This window comes from Anas platyrhynchos, chromosome 4, assembly GCF_047663525.1.
Source record: "Anas platyrhynchos isolate ZD024472 breed Pekin duck chromosome 4, IASCAAS_PekinDuck_T2T, whole genome shotgun sequence".
NCBI lineage: Eukaryota > Metazoa > Chordata > Aves > Anseriformes > Anatidae > Anas > Anas platyrhynchos.
The window spans coordinates 16541074-16562213 of NC_092590.1; the positions used below are offsets into that span (position 1 = coordinate 16541074).

Genomic DNA, 21140 nt, shown 5'->3' on the forward strand with positions numbered 1-21140 from the left:
ACCAATATTTGAACATTAGAAAGAATTGTTAGAGAATAGAATTATTTAATTTCAAAGTGTCCTCGTTTCTAATATTTAATTAAGTGATGTTCTCAATGATAGCATATCTTTACAGTAGAATAAGGCAGAAAAAAGCTCTCCTCTACTCACTACCTTGAATATCTCTGCTAATTAGAGGAACAGTACTTTTATATAGTAAGTATTATCTTGTGTTGTAGAAGCTCTTTCCCTTTTTTTTGTGTCAGGTGAGAGGTGAAAGAAGTGTCTGAGTAAACAGCCCAGAATGAGTACAGATCTGCTGCAGTTTCTCTTTATTCACAGGGAGTAGGTTCATCCTGCAGAGGGGAGGCCAATCCATGGCTGAACACTGCTCTAGAAGTCTTCCTTGCATTTCCCATTTTGGCACATGCTGGAGGAAAGCAGCCCTGAGGGTGATGCTTGCTCTCCTCTGAACATTTGGGCTCTCCAGTGCAGTCCAAGTCCTAAAACAGGGCACTGAGACCCAGAAAAGTGCAAGTGATTGGTGAAGAAGACCAGTCTATGACATTAGGAAGTAAGATTTTAGTGCAGTCTGTGATCACATCCTAGGGAGAAAATAGAGAATTATGTTTTTATTACCTTAAAATGACTATAACTAACCCATTGCACTCCTGCTTGGGGAAATCTCTAATGAGTCACTGCTCACAATTCTTTGAAAGCAGTGGCTGCAGAACGAAATAAACAATCTGGAAGGTTGGACTGAGCTAGGGATGTGGCGTGTGCAATCACGAATCACAGGGACTGAGTGCTGGCAGCAGGATGAGCTCCTAGATGTAAGCAGACCTGGAGATAGGCTGGGAGCCTGCTGGAAAAGCACAAGCCCTCCCTGAAAGAGGTTCATCTACCTGTTTAATCACCTATGCCAAACACCCAACGTTGCAGCCAGAAGTCAGCAAGAAGACGCTTGATGTCATGTCACGTTATGCACTCCCAATATCTTTTAATCCCAGACCCCATGCCTTCCTTTTAATCAACAAAACAATTCCCTCTAATCCTCTCCAGGTCAGGTGAGATTCCTCAGTGCAAGTACGCAGTGGGAGCTTTGGCTCCGCACCAGAAAGGAGGCAGAAGAATGAAGGAATGCTCTCCTGGCTCCCCTCCAGGCAGCAGGGAAGGCGACGAGGACTGTGAGTGTCCGCAGCAACTGCTGGGCAAGGATGGGGGGAAGGAGAGGAGGGCACAGCAGGGAAGGGGAGCTGTTGGAGGCAATGGTCATATTGTGTTTCCCAGGGGCCCTGCACTAATGTACCCATCTGAGCTTCCCATTTGAGGTTCTACAGTCAGATCACAGCTAGCCTCATCCTGACTTGGGATTTCCAGCTAGCAGGGAACATCCTAGACCTCTGTAGATTATTCCTCTCTCAAGCTGGATGCTGACAGGGTTTATGGAAGGAAGGGAAAGGCAATGGTCTCATTTCTTTGATTTTTTTTTTTTTTCCCCATTGGTGTACTCAGAACATCTTCTCCCCACACATTTTTTTTCCACAAAAAAGATTTGCCAAGGTTATCCAGAGTTTTTGTCAAGCTGGATTCTAAACAAATAGTAATAATAAAGGGGATTATGCAGACAATAATCATTCTTCAATTGTACTTCATGAAAACTTTCTGCTCCGTAGTATAAGATTATTTTTGATTGATTTTTTAAGTGCTAAGCAGATGCTCCACTGTAATGAGAGGAAACAGAAGTGGAAAATGAGGAGAATCATACTTAAACAAATGAACAGATGTAGGGAGTGGAAAAACAACAAGGTAAACAAATGAATACTTTGAGTAAACAACCTAAAACAAATACTGAAAAAAAAATATATAAAAATTACAAACAATCAGCCTGCACTAATCTGGAGCTGGGTTTAATCACCTCTGCAAACTTTTCATGTTTTTATCTTTTTTTTCTGAAGTTTAGATGAACTTTTCTGGCAGTTCTGCAGTATATCTACATGTGGAAACCCCTGCCACTGCCGTAGTGCTGGGATCATCTCCCAGCTCTGTATAGGGTTATGCTCATCCTTGCTTTTCCCCCTTGTGCTGGGGGAAGCAGAGGCCTGGTGCAAGTGGGAGGCTTGCTGGCAGTAACCCAGACTCCCAAGAAAAGCCAGAACGGAGGTGTGGGATCTGTTGGTGCATTGCTGGTTCCTCCAACAACGCAACTTCACTGCTGTGCTCCTTGATGTGGAGACCTGTAAACTGTGTCACCTTTCCTCCTAGGAGACATACGTTGTATGTTCATTATAGGCCGTGGTAAAAAAGCTTCCATGTGTGCAGCCTTTCTAGCCCATTATTAGACGCAAGAATTTACTGTGCTATACCTCATGCGGAGATGGAAATAGGTACCAGTGCTTCTCCAGATGAATGCAAAGAGCAGAGAGGAGAGAGAGAAAGATGAGGAAGACAGGGGTGAGCCTGGGCCATGCTCAGGGCAGTAGGGAGCATCTCTGGGCCAAGCCTGGCCCTGTGAAGGGAAGAAGGAGAGGCAGAAATGCCATGTCAGGCTGGATGGGAAAGGGTTGTTGAAGCTAGAGGGGAAAGACAGTCTGCCTCTTGATGGTGATAAGAGCCCTGCTTTGTGCTAACCACCATATCTGAGGAGTTTATGGGCAATTTGGGTGTGACATCCTTTCTCCCTGTGTCAGGTGGCACCGATTGCCTTTCTCTCCTCTCCAGCCTCTGCCTGGCCTTTCCTCCAATTTCTCTTGGCTGTGTGTCTGCACGAAAAGGGGCAAGACCCCAGGCATTTCTGGATCTGCTTTTCTGTAGAGCAACCATCTTGGCTAACAGACACAGCTCTGTTCATCTCTGTTAAGGGGCTTTGCGCAGCACACAGACAGTATTCAAGGAAAACAATCCCCAAACGCAGCCAGTGCCTCTGAAAGGGAATCAGTGTTCAGTACCATGCCACTGACTCCACTTCCTTCCTCCTTAATGCCGTTTGGTGCTTCCTCATCCAGCCCCAGCATGGTGGCCCCATCTTCTGCTTGGTGGACACCGTGGTGATAGCCAGCAGGGAGAAAGGTAAGGGCAAATGGCAATCTACACCGTGGCCACTGCTGGCAAAACTAAGGTCTGTATGCCTTTCTCGAGAGCAAATCCTTCAGCAAAGAGCCTGTGTCAGGAGTCGTTGATGAATTTGGCTCCCTGACATTTCTGCGATAAGGAAAAAACGAGACAGGCAGCACTGGATTTCTGAAAAACATTTAGACAGTTCTGCAAGCTCTTACATATTTTTAGCTTGGTACCTCATTACCTGCTTTTGAATGAGGTTATTATTCATTCTTTATAAGATCTCCTCCCCTCTCCCTGTCATCATTTATCCTTCTTAATTAACAAATGGCATCAATTAAAATGTCAAATATACTCTGCACAGAACATGCCAAAGCCATGCTCAGTCGTATGTTGAAAAGAGAACATCCCCACGTGGCTCGGCGGAGACAAGGATAGAAAATCTTGTCTGAAATGCAATTACTTGCAATCCATGTCTGTAAGTGAGGATGGCATTTGTCTTGCACAGAGGAGCAGGCTTGACAGCCGTAGAGCTTTCTGCTGAAGATCTATCCCATTTAGGTGGCTGGCTGCTTGGGGCTGGAAAAAGCTCATTGCAAGGGTTTTATCTTAAATTATTTTAACTACCAGGCCCTGGGGTCAGTCCTGGGTATCTGGGCTCCCTTGAGAGCCATCAGGGGCTGAGGGGGAGAGCGAAATGTTACCAAAATGTGATGCAAATCCCTAGTTTACGTGCCTATTTGAGGATAGCATGAATCACCCTCTCCTGCAGAGAGGCAGGTATCTCTGGGGGACGGTGAAGCCTGCCAGAGCGGCAAACCTCCCTTGAGTGCAGTGTACCCAGGTGACTGCTGTGACGAGGCCGTTAATCTTTTGACAACTGAAATTAGCTGAGATGTTCTTGCAGTGCTTAGTGCTTGGTGTGAGGGCACGCTGGCTCTTTATCAGGGGCTCTTCAGGATCCTTAATCAAAATACATCACTGCAAAAGGGCATTTAGAGGACATGACCATCATTTTCTGGGAACAAACACTACTTATCCACTAAGGCCTAATGGTACAAGTCCTTCAATGTGAATGCTGTGCTTATTTCAGGTCCATTGTATGAGACAAACTGTAATTTCAGTCCATGCAGATGGAGGAGAAATGCAATTTGTACAGAACAGGCAGGTAATGTTCTTCCCTCAAACACTATTTCATGATGTGACTCAGAGCAAGTCCCTTATCTCCATTTACTTTACTTTCCGTGGCAGTTTGCAGAAAAACATTTACCAGCTTGACAGGGACCTGTTGATTACCGATCAGGTCTTGGGATCACATTTTAGCCAAAGAGTTCAGGTCGCGGACCATGCTGTTGTGCTGGAGGCCCTAAAAACATGCAGTAAAATGGTAGAGCTTGCTCTAAAAAGCTGAGGTAGGCTTTTAAAGGTTTGGACGTGAAGGCAGTGTGCTAAACTGGCAATGCAGGTTAAGAAATGCTTGTGTAGCTTAATGCAAGCTGGCAGTCACAGCAACATCTCTCTCCTTGGAGAGGTTTTTGTGTTTTCCACACCCACTGCCATGCTGGGAGCTCCTGGGGGGAAGACTTTTCCCAGCTCTGCACCTCTGTGCAGTGTGGCTTTCCGTGTCCTGGGCAGTGAAAGAAGACTAGGAAGGAATTCTTTCCCAGTAAAACACATAAGGGCAGATTAAGTGGCTCTTGCTTCCCAAATGAAAAGCAGGCAGAACGTCAGGGCAGTGATCTGATTTGAATACTAACTTATCAGAGGAAATCTAAAGCTCAATTCAAAGTCAAATAATGACTATTTTAAAACCATGAGTGCATTTAATCTGATGTGCACACACCCCAAGGGGCTCCTGTGGCATTAAACCAAGGTCAGAGAAGCTTTTCAAGAGAGAGGCTGATGTTTTATCTTGATTCAGATTTGGCAATGGTGATGTGATGGGTAAGGAATTGGCTGGATGGTCACACTCCAAGAGTTGCAGTCAATGGCTCAATGTCCAAGTGGAGGCTGGTGTTCCTCAGGGGTCAGTACGGGGACTGGTGTTGTTTATCATCTTTGTTGGTGACACAGACAGTGGGATTGAGTGCACCCTCAGAAAGTTTGCCTATGACACCAAGCTGTGTGGTGTGATTGACACACTGGAGGAAAGGATCCATCTAGAGGGACTGGGACAAGCTTGAGAGGTGGGCCTGTGTGATCCCCATGAAGTTGAACAATGCCAAGTGCAATGTCCTGCATCTGGTCTGGGGCAATCCCAAGCACAAACACAGGCTGGGCCAAGAATGGACTGAGAGCAGCTCTGGGGAGAAGGACCTGGGGATGGTGGTTGATGAGAAGCTCGACACGAGCCATCAGTGTGGGTTTGCAGCCCAGAAAGCCAACTCTGTCCTGGGCTGCATCAAAAGAAGTGTGGCCAGCAGACCAAGGGAGGTGATTATCTCCCTCTAGTCTGTTCTCATGAGGCTTTACCTGGAATCCTGTGTTCAGCTCTGGGGCCTCCAGCATAAAAAAAAAAAAAGACATGAACATATTAGAAAAAAATTGGTGTAGGGCCACAAAGATGACCAAGGGGTGAGGATGTCCCCAGACCCATGGTCTGGGGTGAGGTGTCCCTGCCCGTGGCAGAGGGGTTGGAACTAGAGGTCCTTAAGGTCTTAAAGGCCTTAGGTCTTTAAGGTCCTATCCAACTTAAACCATTCTGTGATTCTGTTCTATGTGTGCACCTGGTAGCCCGCTGTGGTTGTTTCAAGATTTCCCCTCAGTCTGCAGCTCCTTTTTTAGCAAAGTTTGGCTTGGATGCAGCTCTCATTTCTTGAGAAGGCACACATTTGCACTTGCTGGTGTAAAATAATTCTGATGGGTGATTTCAGCACCGGGTTCGTTTCTTAAGCTATGCACACTCGATGCATTCCCAGAAGGAGAAAGCCTAGGATTTAGGAAGTGTGGGTTTGTTTAGTTAATTCATTCAGTAAGATCTTTTTTTCAGGAAGGCAACTCCACTTAGAAAGTATGTAAGTTTACACTTAAATTCAAGCAAATGCTGAAACATTGCTGGAGATGAGAAGATTTGCTAGGAGTGTAATGGTAACCACGTGCTTAAATATTTAGCTAACAGCAGTGGTATTAAGCAGATGCTTATGTGAGTTTCTTTAGTGGAGAGAGCATTGCAAGAGAGAAGTATCCAGAATTCAGGTTTACAAGGCGTCTGGAGCACTGGGTGGATGTAGCTGTCTGTTTGTGAGTGGTTTCTGGTACATATCAGTGAGGGAATTATATGCTGGAGATGACATTTTGCCAGTTGGGGTGACTCAAAGCCTTTTTTTCTTCAGGATGTAAAAAAAATCATTAGAAACAACAGCTCTGCATGGGGTAAAAAATCTTCAAACCTTTCCACATATAGTTATGGGCTCTGAAGTGACTGCTGCCAGTAAGGAAAGAGGTCTTGGAGTTCCAACATCTGCTCAGTCCTCATTAGTAGTTATGCTAAAAATTATTAGGGAAAGAGAACAGAAAATACCCTCAGGCTGCTGTTTAAATGTGTGGTGTTTTTACATCTTGAGCACTGTGTGCAATTCCAGTTTGTCTAGCTCAAAAATGATCTAGCAGAGCTGGGCAAAGTCCAAAACAAGGCAATAAGGATTATCAAAAATATGAAATAGCTTTATATAAGGGGTGACTAAACGGCCTAATGTTCTTTGGTTTGGAAAAGAACTTCCTGGGGTATGTACGAGGGAAACCTATAGAAATGTTAGTGTGGTAGAGAGGGGAAAGTCAATTGTATTTATAATTCAGGAGCTAGGAACATTAAATTGCCAAGTGACAGATCCAGTACAAACAAAAGCAGCCTTTTATTTTCTTATTTTTTCTTTCTCCCCCAATCAGAGTGGAGAATTACACCATCAAAGTCATTGCCAATACCATGGGCTAGCCTAGAAACATACCTGGGTTCAAAGAGATTAGATAAGTTCACGGAAGGGAAAAACCCGTCAAGGTTGGTTTGGTGTGATTATATCCTCAAGGAGTCCCTGAGACCAGACAAGTGTCTTTACATACTTACTATGGACTATAATCTCTGTGCACTCAAATCTGTGGAGTGTTGGGTTTAACAGAACACCTCTGACAGTGTAGCTATATGATGCTGCAGGGCCAAAATAGCAGCAGATTTTGCTGGCTGGGTTGGCATCTTTCTATGAGACTGAAAGGCTCACGTATTCTCCTATTTACAATATGCACTGGAAAAGCAGACAAGCAATCTGTGCAGGAGGGGCATTGGACAAATGTTAGAGGAGGAATTTCAGCTCCTGGCTGGGTGAACTTGTGGGGAATTGCATCTTAAATCACTTTTCAAGCACAAAAGTTTTTTCATAGGGTAGGATTCTCTAATCCAGCAGAATAACACAAAAGCATCCTGGGGACCTGGATCTCTTTCAGTTAGCACGTTGAGTTCTTCCACAATAGAAAGCAAATCCCATGATCTGTCCCATAGATTAAGGAAGCCCCATATTGAAACTAGCATTTTCCTAAACTGCTATTCTGTCTGGAAGTCTGTCATTGATAGGCATGAACTGCCTTCTAATTGGCAGCCTTAATTTATTCATGACTTTGTTAAATACATTTATTCTTGTACCAGCTCGAGCCCTCAGCTTAAAAACCAACTATTTCTGTCTGGTGTTTATAACCCTCATATATTTTGTAAAGTGGCAGAAAAACTAACATTGCAAGCAACTATTTATGGTTAACTAGTCCCCATACTTGCCTCAAAGCCAACCCAGTTATCCCGATAAAGCTTCTAATTGATATTTTTGTAACCTGTTCATGAAGGCAGTGGAAACTACACGCTGCTCACAGGGGATGCATGCTGGTGTTTTGCTTCCACCTTTACATGCAGAAACAGAAAATGTGTTTCCAGGTTTTTAACTTCACAAGGGGAAATTTGAGAAAGAATGAATAAGAAGGAAAAGGCTTACTCTCTAGTCATCTAGCTAAACCAAACAGGAATAAATACATAAAAGGAGCAACTGAAAGGGTCAAATTATTGGATTTAACCAGCATTTGTTTATTCTGTAATCTATACATTTATGTATGGCAGAGCAGAATTTCAGGGTAAAGGTGTTATCCATCAGAAAAATCAGATAAAAATAAACAAATAAATAAATAAAGGTATTATTGTTAAACAGGGTACTAAAAGAAGACACTAAGGAAACATAGGAATTCTGTTTCAACACACACACAAACTAACAAACAAAAAAAGAAAACCACACCCCAAAACCAAAGAAATCCCAAATGCTGGAAAGCTAAATGCTAAACTCTAATAAGAGCCCAAGAAGATGTTTCTTGCTAAATACAAGAGAATGCTTTCTACTTCCCAAACACATCAGAAATAAGGATTTGCCATCTAGTCTGTAAGGGTAATAAATGATTGAGGCACAATAGGGGACAGTCAGAAACTTCAGACTATGTAAGAAAAAGTCATAAAAAATTAATTATTTTTGGAACCGAGGGAGTTTTCCCACGTTGCAATATCTTTCTGGGACGCTTTTGTGACAAGCAATCAGAAATTAAATTACTGATACAAAAGGTTTCCAAATAAATTAACAAGATGAACAGTAACCAATTGTGAGGACTAACTAATTCTCACAAGGGGTGTAAAGGAACTCAAGTATGAAAGTGCTGACCTACCAGCTGTGTCTTTCATGTGCTCCTTAAATAGCCCATTGTACCAGGAGAATGGAAAATATAACATATGTTTTCGAAGTGAAGTCTGGGAGCATCTGGTGTAAACTGTAATTAAAAATGGAATAAGTAGACATTTGGATAAATATGATACAGTGGGAAAAAATGTCTATGTAGTTTTTATAAAGGGAAGTTATTACCATGCAAATCCATTAAGGCTCTCTGTAGCAACACATATTAATAAGGAGAATCCAATCAATATAAAACATTGGATATTGAAAGTCATTTGACAAAGACTCTTTCACCAAAGCCATGAAATAAGTGAAAATGTTCATTGATGTATGCATAGCATTCCTATATATTAATTCTTTGTCTTTGATTTGTTCCTATACAATGTTTTCTCTGTTAAAATGTAAGCAATGAAGGGAAGAAAAAATTGACATCCTTTAGCGATCAGTACCAGGACTTCGTATGATCTGCAAGGTCAGAGGTGACTGGAACAAAGGTGATTGGGAAGCAGCAGAACTCCCCAGCAGTAAGGTGCTATCCCAGAAAAACAAAACTAAAATTTCCACTGAAGAGTTGAAGACAGGAAGTAGCTGCTTGATAAAACAGAATTCAGTGTCAATAAATGCAAAGTAATACAATGGAAAACAGTGCTAAATATGCATCCCTAGCAAGAAGTTTAAATGAACTGTTTTCCAGGAAATAGATGCTGTAATTATTGTGGTTAGTCTGTGAAGAAAAGAAAAAAAAAAAAAAAGCAGATGCCTTTTTTGTTGTTTTTGTTCCTCCCCTCTCATTTTAAAACAAAATTTTGTAATATCTTTCCCAAGAAGGCTATTGATTGAGCTAGGTCTCAAGCTCCTTTTCCCGATTTTTTCCCCTTCATAAGAGTGCAGATCTGTCTTAGTTTTAGTGCCGTTGATATAAAGCTGTCCTAGACACTTCCTAATTCAAAACCTTGAGTTCTCTGATACAGCTGACTTCCACAGTTATTTTCCCTAGTTTATCAAAATTTGCCCTGCTGATCCATACCTGGAAACAAAACTGTAAAAGTCAAAGTGAAACTCTCAATCAGGGCACTGGAAGTATTTAACCACGGGAGCAGACCACCTGAAGGTGATGGCAAATTCTCTTCCACGTCAAGGATTTTGAGTGATATCAAACCTCTCCTGCTGCAAGGTCAGTGCTGGCTCAGACACAGGATGTTGAGCTTGACTTTGGTTAACTTCTCTACTCTGCACTACCTGCCTCAAATCTCCTCATGCCTCTTTCCCCACTGTCATCTCTACTGTATGTGCACTTCTTCCTGACAAAACCCTGCACCAAATGTATTGCATTTACTAATTAGAATAGCAGTTACTAATTAAGTTTAAATTCCAATGTACCAATCAAATTTTATTTCCTAATTGTGCTACATTATCACTAATTAGAATAGCAGTTTTTACTTAATGGATTATATTTAAATTAAGATGTCTCCATCCAATGTTTTTTCCTACTTACATTTTAACTAATTGGTGCTGCAATTATTAAGTTACGTTTAAATTGAAATATATCAGGCTGGTAGGGAATCATATGATAGCTTGCTTACAGTCTGTATGATACTAGGACGAATGATTAAGATACAGTCCAGTTAATTAGTTCTGGAATCAAAATAATTTCATAATTGTTTGAATAAGTGAGGGTACACTACTCCCTCACCACTCTATTAAGGAGGAGCGTATCATGAGCTCAGTGGAAATTTAACATGGCTATTGGTGCTAATCAGCATGGATTCAATCTGCAAATATTTAGTCCCAGGTTCAGGAGGGCATTTAAACCTATATATCCATTTAAGTATGTTCTTAATGGTTGCCCCACATGTCTGAATCAGTCTTCTGATTTCTGCTTGTCATCGAAACAGGTCTTGGAAGATCAATTTACCATGTTTTCCTCCATTGCTTTTGTTTGCCATTGTATTCTGCTCCGATGGTGACATAAAGCAAAATTTAAGACAATTACCAAGTGCTGATAGTTAGTAAAGAGGCAGAGAGTGGCTTTAAACCACTGATTTGCATCAAGATCCAGCACGGAGGCTTACTAGCAAAGCCAGCCAGAGCACAGGGAGGAATCATTGCTGGGCTTAAAGGAGCTGTGATTCCTGCCATCTGCTGATGGTGACCCTAAAGCAGCATGGAGGAAAGCATTTCAGATTGCAGCAAATGCTTTGACCTAGGGGTTTTAACGCTGCAGCCCTTCAGAGCAGCACAGTGTGGCATGCAAGCACTGAGCTGTGCTTGCCCTCTCTGAGCACCAGCTATCCTTCTCTGTCAGTGTCACCTCTGCTCTGCAAGAGCGTGAGCCTCTGCACTTGTGAGCAGTGGGCATGGGGACGAGGAGGTGCAGCCTCGCAGAGTCCCTGAGTATTTTTCTTTTGGTGCCGTCATGAACATAAAGAGAGAATGAGGTGGCTCTTGATAGATATATACATATATCTATATATATATGCATATATGCATATGTGTGACCATGGAGGAGTCACATCTTCTCTCTTTGACAAAATCAGCTTCACACAGATGCTGGGGAGACATCCTCTGCACTGTGCAGGTCGCATTGAGGAGCTGCAGGACATCCCTATGGAAACTCTGCCTTTTTTTTTTGGCCTGACACACCTATATAAATCAGGAGTGCCCAAAATCTTTAAGGCAGCACTGTAACAGAACCATAAAAGATGCAAGTATCTAGGAAAGGAAGTTTGTAATGACTTACTAACAATTCCAGAGTTGCAATATTACCAAGAGCAGATGGGGGTACGTAACGATCCAGCTGAGATCTGTAACAGGTTAACAACCTTCCTCATAGCAGGTGACATTTAAAAGAAACTGGCTACCAGCTAGATATAAGGGGGCAGGGGTGTGAGAGTGGAAAAAAGTAAAGATAAATAAATGAGGGTTAAATTAGGAGGAAAGGTTACTGTTTCTTCAAAGGCACAAGGGCCCATTAAATTGATATTAAAGTGTAAAGTTTTGAATCAGTGAGTTTTTAAAGAGATTTTAACAATATTCCCTCATCTCTACGTAAGTAAATGAGGGGCTGAATATCAGAAGTGGTATGTGTTCAGTAATGCATTTCTCTTCCCCTTTGCTCATTCTTTCTGACTTTTACAGGAGCAGAGCTGAACTCTACAGAAATCCATCTCTGTTTCGGGAGTCTGAGTCCTTTCAAAAAGGCTGAACCATTTCAGGGTAAGTACAAAAGAAAAGATACCAGAAAAATCAGATTGTCCTCATATTAAACAAGATCTGAGTTTTAGAAGTTTCATAACTGCCAATGTCATCAAAAGCTCATACTGCATTGAAGAGGAACAGAAAAAGTCAATGGAAAACTACTTAACTGAGGCAGAAGGATCAGCTTGAGAGGTAGGAGATGATAAGCCATGCCGGCAATGTGTGTTTGCGAGACTGAGTGTGTCCTTCATTGTAATGCAGCCTTAGACATGAAGGCAGATGCTGTATGATTATTCTTTAACTGTGAACTGTGAGGGGATTTTATCTATTTTCTTTCTAATTTACTCTGACTTTGTAAAACCATGTTCCTCCAAGCTCTGCTCCCTGTTCCAGCATGCTAAGGACTCCCGTCTGTATAACGTGAACACATTTTGAAAGCCCCAAGCTGTATTTTTCCTTCTGTATAACTTATTTTAAGGCTGTATGTGGAGTATTTTCCTCCAACAAGTCGTGGTAGCTTTTGGAGTCTGGTTGCTTTTGACTGAAATGCTGAACCAGAGGCCAGGCAAATTTCTTAATGTTGGGTCCAGTCCTGAATACACCCTACAGATCTGCCACCAAATGAATATGCAAGGGACACAAGAAAGCATATGTGGGGTACTGACATTTAATACAGGGTGTACACCCCATCATCAAAACGCCTTTCCTCCTCCAGCTTAATGAACTAGGCATACAGGTGGACACCCTGGGTTGGACACTCAAATGGTATAAATGTACGGAGCTATGCTGATTTACAGCAGCTGAAAACCTGGCGCCTGCAATCTGTCCCAGAAATTATTTCATTTCATTAGTAGATCCCTAGACAAAATATGGTCTGCAATTCAATAACCATTCCTGATGCTTACAGGAGGTGCCTTCAGCTAAACTATACAGGAACCAGTAAGAACATTGCTGTTTAAGCCAGTCTCAGCCAGTATATGATGTCATGTCACACCATAGCACTTCTGGGCTATGCATTCCTTTTAGTGATGTTTCCACATCTTTCTGTTTTCTTAAACTCCTGGGGTTTAGCACACTAGCTTTGGATGTGAAAAAAAGGTTCCTTTGCGCTCTCAGCACCAGACATCCAGAATGAAAAATCATGCCTTAATTCAGACTAAGGACTGGAAAGAGCTTATATAAATGTAGTAGCCATAAGGCTACATGCAGGAAAATCTTAACTTTTGATCTATGGGTGGCAGGGGAGAGAGGAAGACGTGGGACTGGGTTTTTGCAAAAAGCATCTGGTGAGGTTTGGTTATGCTCCACACTTCAGTTCAAAACTTCCATAGTTATCATGAAATAGAAACAGGCTTATTGTCTGATCAGCTTTACATTCAAAGCGTTGTCTAAAACTAGTGTACAATCGTGCATGTACATTTTTTCATAAATAGATGAAAGGTACAACTGAGTACCAGCAGTATGAAATCAGTAAGGGTAATCAAGGAGGGAAACATTAGTGGGAAGGGTACTGATTGCACAGGCTGGGCATTAATGTACTATTTCTGTACTCAGTACTTTGCAATGTCAAAAAAAAAAAAAAAAAAAAGCACCATGTGTGTGTACAGGTGTGCCTGTATGTGTAACTATGACAAACCAGTTAACAAAACTGCGGAGCGGGTATTTGTTAGGCTAGACAAGGCTGAATTTATGCCAAATTTTATTTAGCCGTAATTCTGGTGGATAAATGTCTTATTATCTCTTTCTGAAATTTCTCCAGCACAGCCCCCGCCCCCCCGCAGATGGGAATTCATTTGCTAAAAGGAGAGTTGGCAGCAGAGACCATCCTGAGCTCTACGGGCTGTGTCTCTTCAGGAGACAGGATTATTGCAAACACTCCCTTTGTGCTAAGATATTTAAACAGTCTTCCCGGCAATGTTAAAAACGTAAGGTGTACATGATTATGAAATATAACTATACAATGACTTTCACATTTAGAAAGCAACAGGACGCTTTCCAGCTGCGGCCGCCGCGCTGGCAGAGTATGACATCACCCTGAGCATTTATTTCTGGAGACAGAATTTTGCTGCCCCCCTTGCTCCTTCTACAAAGCTTCTGCACCTGACGGGCTCTGCTGTTTGAGTTAAGTACCGCCATTACCAGTTAGTTACTCAAACTCGCTGAGAAATCCAAACTCCGAATGCAAGCCAGTACTCTGGAGAAAATCTTCCTTTTGCCTTCATGGGGACGAGATGCATCCACAGGTATCCCATGCAGCTGTAGCATTGTTTGGCTCTACCTTTGTGTAGTGTGGGCTGTCCTATCCATCCAGGTTTCCTGGCTAGACCCAGATGATATCTAAAAACATATGAAAGGTGTCACTTAGACCAAAATCTCCAGGACAGTTTTGCTGAAGATAAGAGACAAATTCTCAACATGAATGCAGCAGACACCTGCCAGCTTTCTGAGTGAGTGGGTCATAAAGCGAGCACAGCTCAGAAAAGTAGAGGTGTATATGACATCTGAATGAGAGGTGAAAGATAAAAACAGCTTTTGTACATGTGTGGCTGGGAAACAGCTGAATAAAACAAAGTCAGCATGAACGCCAGCATGGTTTGCTGCCCAACAAAATGCAAAGCCACATTGTGCAGAGTGAAGCAAAGAGCCTCTCTGATTTTGAGAGATGGAAGAGAAGCCAACAGGAGAAGGGAAGGAAGGTGAGCTGGGAGCAGCAGCTGCTGGATTCTGTCATATTCTTCCAGATGAGGAAGGCTGTGGGAAGATGTGAGACCGTAATAAGAGTGTATTGTGATGTGTTTTCTTCTGGTTAAAACTGAGAGGAACAGCAACATAATTCTGTGGATCAAAATTCAACCAGAGCAACGCAGTCTGGCCCTGCTGCATCCATTCCTTTGCTCTCATGGGTAACAAATGTTCTGTCCAAAGTGACCAGAAGATATCCATCCATTTATACCCTGATCTATCAACCTCCATCACTTCAGAAAACAAGGAAACCGGGAGCCTGGAGTGCAGTCTTCCTCATCAGTTGGAAATCTCAAGCAATTTTTCCTCTCAGGAGTCAAAGAGCAATCTCTCTGCTGCTCAGCCTGCTGTTTGGTTATGGCTGCATTTCTTACAGATCCCTCCTTATTCTTTCTTTCTATTGCTGAAGTCTCATTGCCTCTCATGGGTGAGCTACCTGTCTGCTATTTTGGACTGAGTTATAGTGTACTCTCCGTAATTTCTTTTCATCTAGACTTGCCTCTGTGTGTGTTTTTCCCTTGTTCCTTGCCTGATGGACTTTGAATGTCCCTGACCATTGGGCTATCTTTGTGCTATCCTTGTTGCTCAGACTCTTAGGCTCAGCTCCACCTAGGTGAAGGTACTGGGCTCCCCTCTGGGTTAGAAAGTTCTCACTTAGCTGTAGTCCCCAGCCTTTTTTTCACTGTGACTCCCTGGCAGTGATCCTTGCTGCGAAACACCAGAAGTCATATTGACTAAAATAGGTCAACACAAAACAACAGACAAATGAGGGGCACCTACAGTAATTAGGAATTAGATGAAAGGCCCCTCTGATCCAAGGAGATGCCTTCCCATCTTCCTTCGAACTGTCACTTCTGGCAAACAGTTTGTGCAAGTAAGTTTCACCAGCCAAAAGCCTGAGCATTTTTCCGTGTCATCCCGTGCTTGTTAATGCAATACGTGTGCTTTGAGTGTTATGATTATTTATTATTAAACTAAGAAAAACATTGCCTGAGTCTGTCAGCCTTTCAAAAATAGCGTGCGCTCTTCCACATGCCTTTCCATTATGTACAGTTTGGCACCTTCTAATGTATTGTTTTTGTCTGTGTTTATTTTAAACTGAGAATCTTAAAGAAATACACAAACAGTCACAGGGGAGAAAGGAAATCAGTTATTTATAGCAGGAAGCAGTTAAGCTTTCAGGATGGTTATTAGTATGTTTTGTATCGAGCAGCGCCCTAATTCTGCAGGCATTTAAGTGCATCCTACACCTGATACATTAAGTATGGGGTGCATGGTTTCAAACATACCATCAAAGTCACCATTGAAAGTGTATTTGTGCTCAAAACAGACATGTTACCTGGAAGCCTGGGCTTGGGCATCACTGAATGTACCTCCAGACACATCTGCTGTCTGGAGACAGCAGATGTGCTGTCCCAGCATAGTTGGTGACTGTATAGTGCCAAGCTCGAGAGACCATAGGGAGGGGAGAGCACCATCTACACGGTCTGGATAGACAAGACCGTCCACAGACTGCAGGACTGTCCGTGTTGGCTAAAGGTGTCTGCGTGGGGGCATTTGCAGAAATCAGACTTAGCTGTGGCTACATGGTGTTGCCAAAGAGTAAAAAATTACATGTCACTTCTGAAATTTGAAAAGCAGGTATTTGTCATAAGAAAAAATCTAGAGACTTCACTGCAAGTGCTTCCTTTTTTTTTTTTCCCCTACTTTGTTGTTGCCCATCCTGCACAAACTTGTCCTTTTTTTTTTTTTTTTGCCTTCTTTTTTTGGTAAGATTTTTTGTTTTGTTTTGTTTTCTAGGATGCTTTTCAGCAGCTCTACACATTTGTCTTCAAGGGGAGTTACTGTTGAACTGATCCTGTTAGTGCTACAAAGAACAACTGGTGCTGACAGACACTTTGATGTGCTAAACTAAGTCCCAGGAGGCGCAGGTACCAAGAGCAGCCCTGCAAAAATACAGCTTGCAGATAATCATAACTGGCCAGAATTTTTATCATAATAAATCAATATTTGATCAGCAACAAATATTTCCTCTGATCTTTCTTTTGCTTCATAAGGCAGAAAACAAAGGTAGGTTGGGGTATTTCAAAGCTTGCTGTAGCAGTCTCATTTATCTCTTTTTGGACTCAGTGGTAAAGTGCCTCGTAACACCTAGTGGGAAATGAGTGAACAGTAAGCACTTTTAAAACTCACATTGGTTGGAGCTACTTGGATAATGGAGCTAGGTTTAACCTGAGGGTTTCAGTTGTGGCTTAATTTCACAGTGCTAAGAAAGATAGGTCAATAAAATGTTTGTGAGAAATGCCAAATCAGTGTTATAAAGCACTTTTGCCATGATGGTAGAGGGGAAGTTTTCAGCTTTTCACAACATGTAGTTATGTATTTGTTGCACATTATGCTAAGATGAAATGTTTATTTTCAGATGAGCCTGCTGTAGCTAAGTTTCACTCTTGCTAAACGTTATCGTGAGCTTGTGATCTGTCCCATGGTGGCCGTATTTCAAATATGGGTTTGCCTACACTGTGGCAAAGGTATTTCAGTCTAACTTCTGCCCTATAGCCAAAGTTTCAGATACCCAATATACAGCTAGTTGTTTTGTTCTTTGCAGTAGGTTGCACGGTGACCTGTTTCTTCCCTTCCCAGACAGATGCAATTTTTTGAGGTAAGAGAAGGATTTAAATAAATCCCATGTAATCGCTCAATGCTTCTGCCACAAATACTCATGTTTGCAAAAATGCTTACAGCATTTTATTTTTCCTTATGTGCTGCTGAACATCTTAACTCTTACATTAATAAACAGTGGGCACAAATATTTTGGAAGCAAATTCAGAGATTTAGTCTAGTAAATATTAGCTCATTCTCTCTCTATTTTTTTTCCTCTCTCTCCCTGTCAAGTTCTAAGCACAGCTCCCCAGGATGACGCAGGCGATTTTAAAATAATTAAAAGTTTCTGCTTTTGCATGACTTTTATTGACACCACATCTGCTTGAGCATGGTAGGAAACAGCTCCAAGCCAATTAAAAGGAGATGGGGGCATCGTACAGCTCCCTTCTCTCTTAGTGAACTTTTGACCAAGAGGGCACTGTATTGATGAATTTCATTTCTTCCTAATCTGCTTGTACTCTGCTTGATAGCTTGGAGCTTTGCTCTCTTCTGTTTCAGTACAATGACCCTGCTCTTGAGAAAGCCACGAGTTTGAAGCAAAGCAAAGAATTCACGTTATTACAAGATGCTGAACACACGGGTCTCTTCTTGGCTGTCTGCAAGATGTTGCCTGAAAGTCAAGAAGGGCTTTCACCTGGCGGAAGAAGAAATGGTAAGTCATTATTACAGAGCTTTCAAGGCAGTAACAAAGCAACAGATTTCACCCAGTCCTACCTAGCTAAATAGACTCAGTGCTTTAGAGTGGGTATATGGAAAACGAGCAAACTAGCTACACCCAGGGGTTGTGTTAGTGGGGAGAAAAAAAAAAAAAACATGTCAATTTGCCAGCTTTTGTGCCTGTTCTGTAATTGTCTGTCTTGAGCAAAGTCTAGTGAATGGGGCCAAGGAGGCAGAGCCGCAGAATCTGCGCTCCAGCCTGCCTGCCAGACAGACAAAATCAATTTGCCTTTTGGTCTTGTTGTCAGATGATGAGTTTTGGTCAACAGTGTTGGCCTCAAATAGCTGTTCCTTGGGCAATAGGGAAATGTTTTTTTTTTTGCTCGTTTTTGTCTATGCACTGGCAGAACCGGGCCCCAGATATCTTCCTGTGAACAGAAGACCATGCTGAGAAGAAAGACTTTTACATAACTTCGGGGGGGCGGAACAGGGCAGCAAAAATTGAGCTTTTCATACAATCATAGAAGGAAAATCCCGATACCTACATCTTCATATTGGCAAAGTTCTTTGCTGTACAGCGACTGCACGTTCAGGATCTAAGTGACATTTGGAAGTAACGTTCTGAAACTAGTACAACGCGAATTTCCATTTCCTTAGGAATTTAACGTTTATAAAGTGGCTTAGCTGTGAACTGCTATGACAGTATCACAGCATTAAAGATTTGGCTGTCCTGATAATATAAACATCACTGCTTTCCCCAAGAGCATTTTGACTAGTACCTGTTCCAGTCTATTTTAAATTTTATTTAATCATGACACTCTCTGCACATGCAGAATGTGTCTGTGACATGGAAAGGAAGTAAGCATGACCTTTATCAAATAAAAAAAAAATGTGCATTGCAACTGTGACAATGACTAAGTGTAGATGAAATACAGATACTTTTATTTACACAACGTCTGGAAGACAAATACTGACCAGATCTTTTTATCACAACTGCACCACTCCAAGTTAATTGGAAAGACAGAAGGACATCACAGAATCTCATCAAAGGGATTTAGAGATGTCAGTCTGAGTTTCTAAACTTCCAGTGAATTTGGCACCTAATTTTTTTACCTAGTGTTTTGGAGTTTGGAGATAATAGAAAAGAAATAATGGAATGGATAGGACAATTTAGGAAGAAATTGTGTTTGAAACCGTATTATCAAATAAATCACCCTCTGTGGGAGAAAACAATAGAGTGGGACCTTGACTTTACCAGTTGGATAAAGATAAGTATTCAGAATGGGACAACTAAAGCTTAGGAAGATAATAGCTTGTCCATCAAGGGCAATGTTGCCAATTAATGTTAATAGCAGCATATAGCTCTCCTCAGTATTGCCATTGGGAATGCTGGGAATATTTTTAACACCATTGTGCCCATCTGTTATTAAGGGACTGGAGAAGCAAAAGGAAAAGAGAAAGAGCAAAAACAGAGGGAGGATCAACTCTTGCTGAATAAAATTGTTTCTGGTTATTTAATTAAACAATGTTTTTCATGGCCTTAAAAAAAAGAATAAGTGTATCTGCATGTGCTTACTCTATGCATCCTCCACAAGCTCACCATTTCTTGAAACCCAGGATCAGAAGAGATATTTTGCCAATAGGAAAACATAATTTCTGCTCCTTACTAAGCACTGAACGGTTTGATAATGTTACTTCTTCCTTGTAACTTCATTTTTGTTTCAGATAAAGACAGCCATTTTTTTCTCCCAGCATGGACATCTCCATAAAAGGAAAAAATGGATAATGACATAGAGGCTGTGACTTGACGAAAGCTTGCCATTATCTTATCTTTGCTTGTCTGCCTGAAACTAAATGGAAAAGACCTTCTGTAATATCTTTCATTCTAGGTAAGAGAAGTATGTGTGTGTGTGGGGGGGGTGTTTTTCATTTGTTTGTTTTTTGTTTTTGGCAGAGATTTTCTCCCCTGTGGAAATTTCAGTATTATAATCTTCTACTGGAAAATGGATTGGTTTGTTTGTTTGTTTTTTGTTTATATCCAAAAAGACTTTAATTCAGAAATGCTTCTATTTTGCCTTTGGAAGTTGCAATCCTGGCCTGGGCAGAAAAAGCAGGTGCCCAAAGTACCCTGGCTTGATCCACTTAGGCTACCCTTAATGACTCCTGAGAGGGCAATGACATCAGGACAATGAGTCCTGACCTTGGTGCATCATAAAACCAAGTCAAGAGCCTTTTCTGCAGAAGAGAATGACACCCTGCAGCATCTGAACCCTGGAGTGTCATTTTTTTTTAAATATATTTTCTAATATACATAATTTATGGTTTGATTTAAAACAAAACAAAACCAAACCCTAGTTTTCACTGCCTGGCATCTCAGGGAAGGAAAGGGAAGAGACAAATTCAGGAGAAACTAGCTAATATTTGTGAGCAATAATATTTACTTTTGTTATTCAAGTGATACACATAGGTGCTTTTGCATTTTTTATTATCTGATCAAGGTGGAAATACCAGTACTGTAACAGCTGCAATGGTATTGGAAAAGCAGAGGAGAGTTTGAGTGCTGTGATTACAGTCTTTCTATCTCAAGCCTAGGCTGATAGAGACCTTCTGGCTTGTATGACAATTTTCTCAAGAGGTGTCTCCAAAATAAGACACAGGATTCAGGTTTTCTCAAAGAATTCCTGCAAGTCCTGGTTTCAGTCCCCTCCCAAAATCATGGTTAACAACTGAAAAGGATTTCAACATAGAGTTTTTTAGCACTCTCAACCCTCTGTTGAAAATAAGCAAGCAGAGAAATAACAGCATGCATTCCAGTTAAACAAAGGTAAATGCATTGGCCTGACAGATGGATAAATGGTGAGATATGCTTTCACTTCTAGCCTGCCTTTCAGCATTTGATCCTGGACTTAAGCATCCAAAGTAAATCAAGACTGGTTGGCAGTGCAACTGGGGTGTTGTTTCTCTCTACAAGCCTCGTCTGATCTTTCCTTCTGTTGTGTGTGTGCCCTTGTGCAGATGAAGTCTTCGGCAGAGATGGCAGCAGGTTTGCAAAGTTCCATGGCCTCACCCACCAACCAGTAGAGCTAGTGATGGGCAGATGTGTGCAGCTACCAGCAAAAGGCAAGTTCTGCCACAATGTTAGCTCAGGAGCTCTTC

The 21140-nt window shown here is 41.8% G+C and overlaps 1 long non-coding RNA gene across 3 annotated transcripts in view; it reads left to right on the forward strand.

Annotated features, from left to right (window-relative positions):
• LOC140002420 (uncharacterized) overlaps positions 1–21105 on the forward strand; it is a 36091-nt gene extending 14986 nt beyond the window's left edge. Inside the window, exons 3-10 of one of the 3 annotated variants that reach the window (XR_011808891.1) lie at positions 1042–1166; positions 9794–9897; positions 11862–11939; positions 16464–16594; positions 17272–17325; positions 17826–17979; positions 19710–19873; positions 21000–21105. This is a non-coding gene — a long non-coding RNA (uncharacterized lncRNA). Of the gene's footprint in view, positions 1–1041; positions 9898–11861; positions 11940–13680; positions 15651–16463; positions 16595–17085; positions 17195–17271; positions 17326–17825; positions 17980–19709; positions 19874–20999 lie in introns of those variants that run through there. The other 2 variants (XR_011808893.1, XR_011808892.1) reach the window with 2 other exon arrangements.
• Positions 21106–21140: the final 35 nt, after the last annotated feature.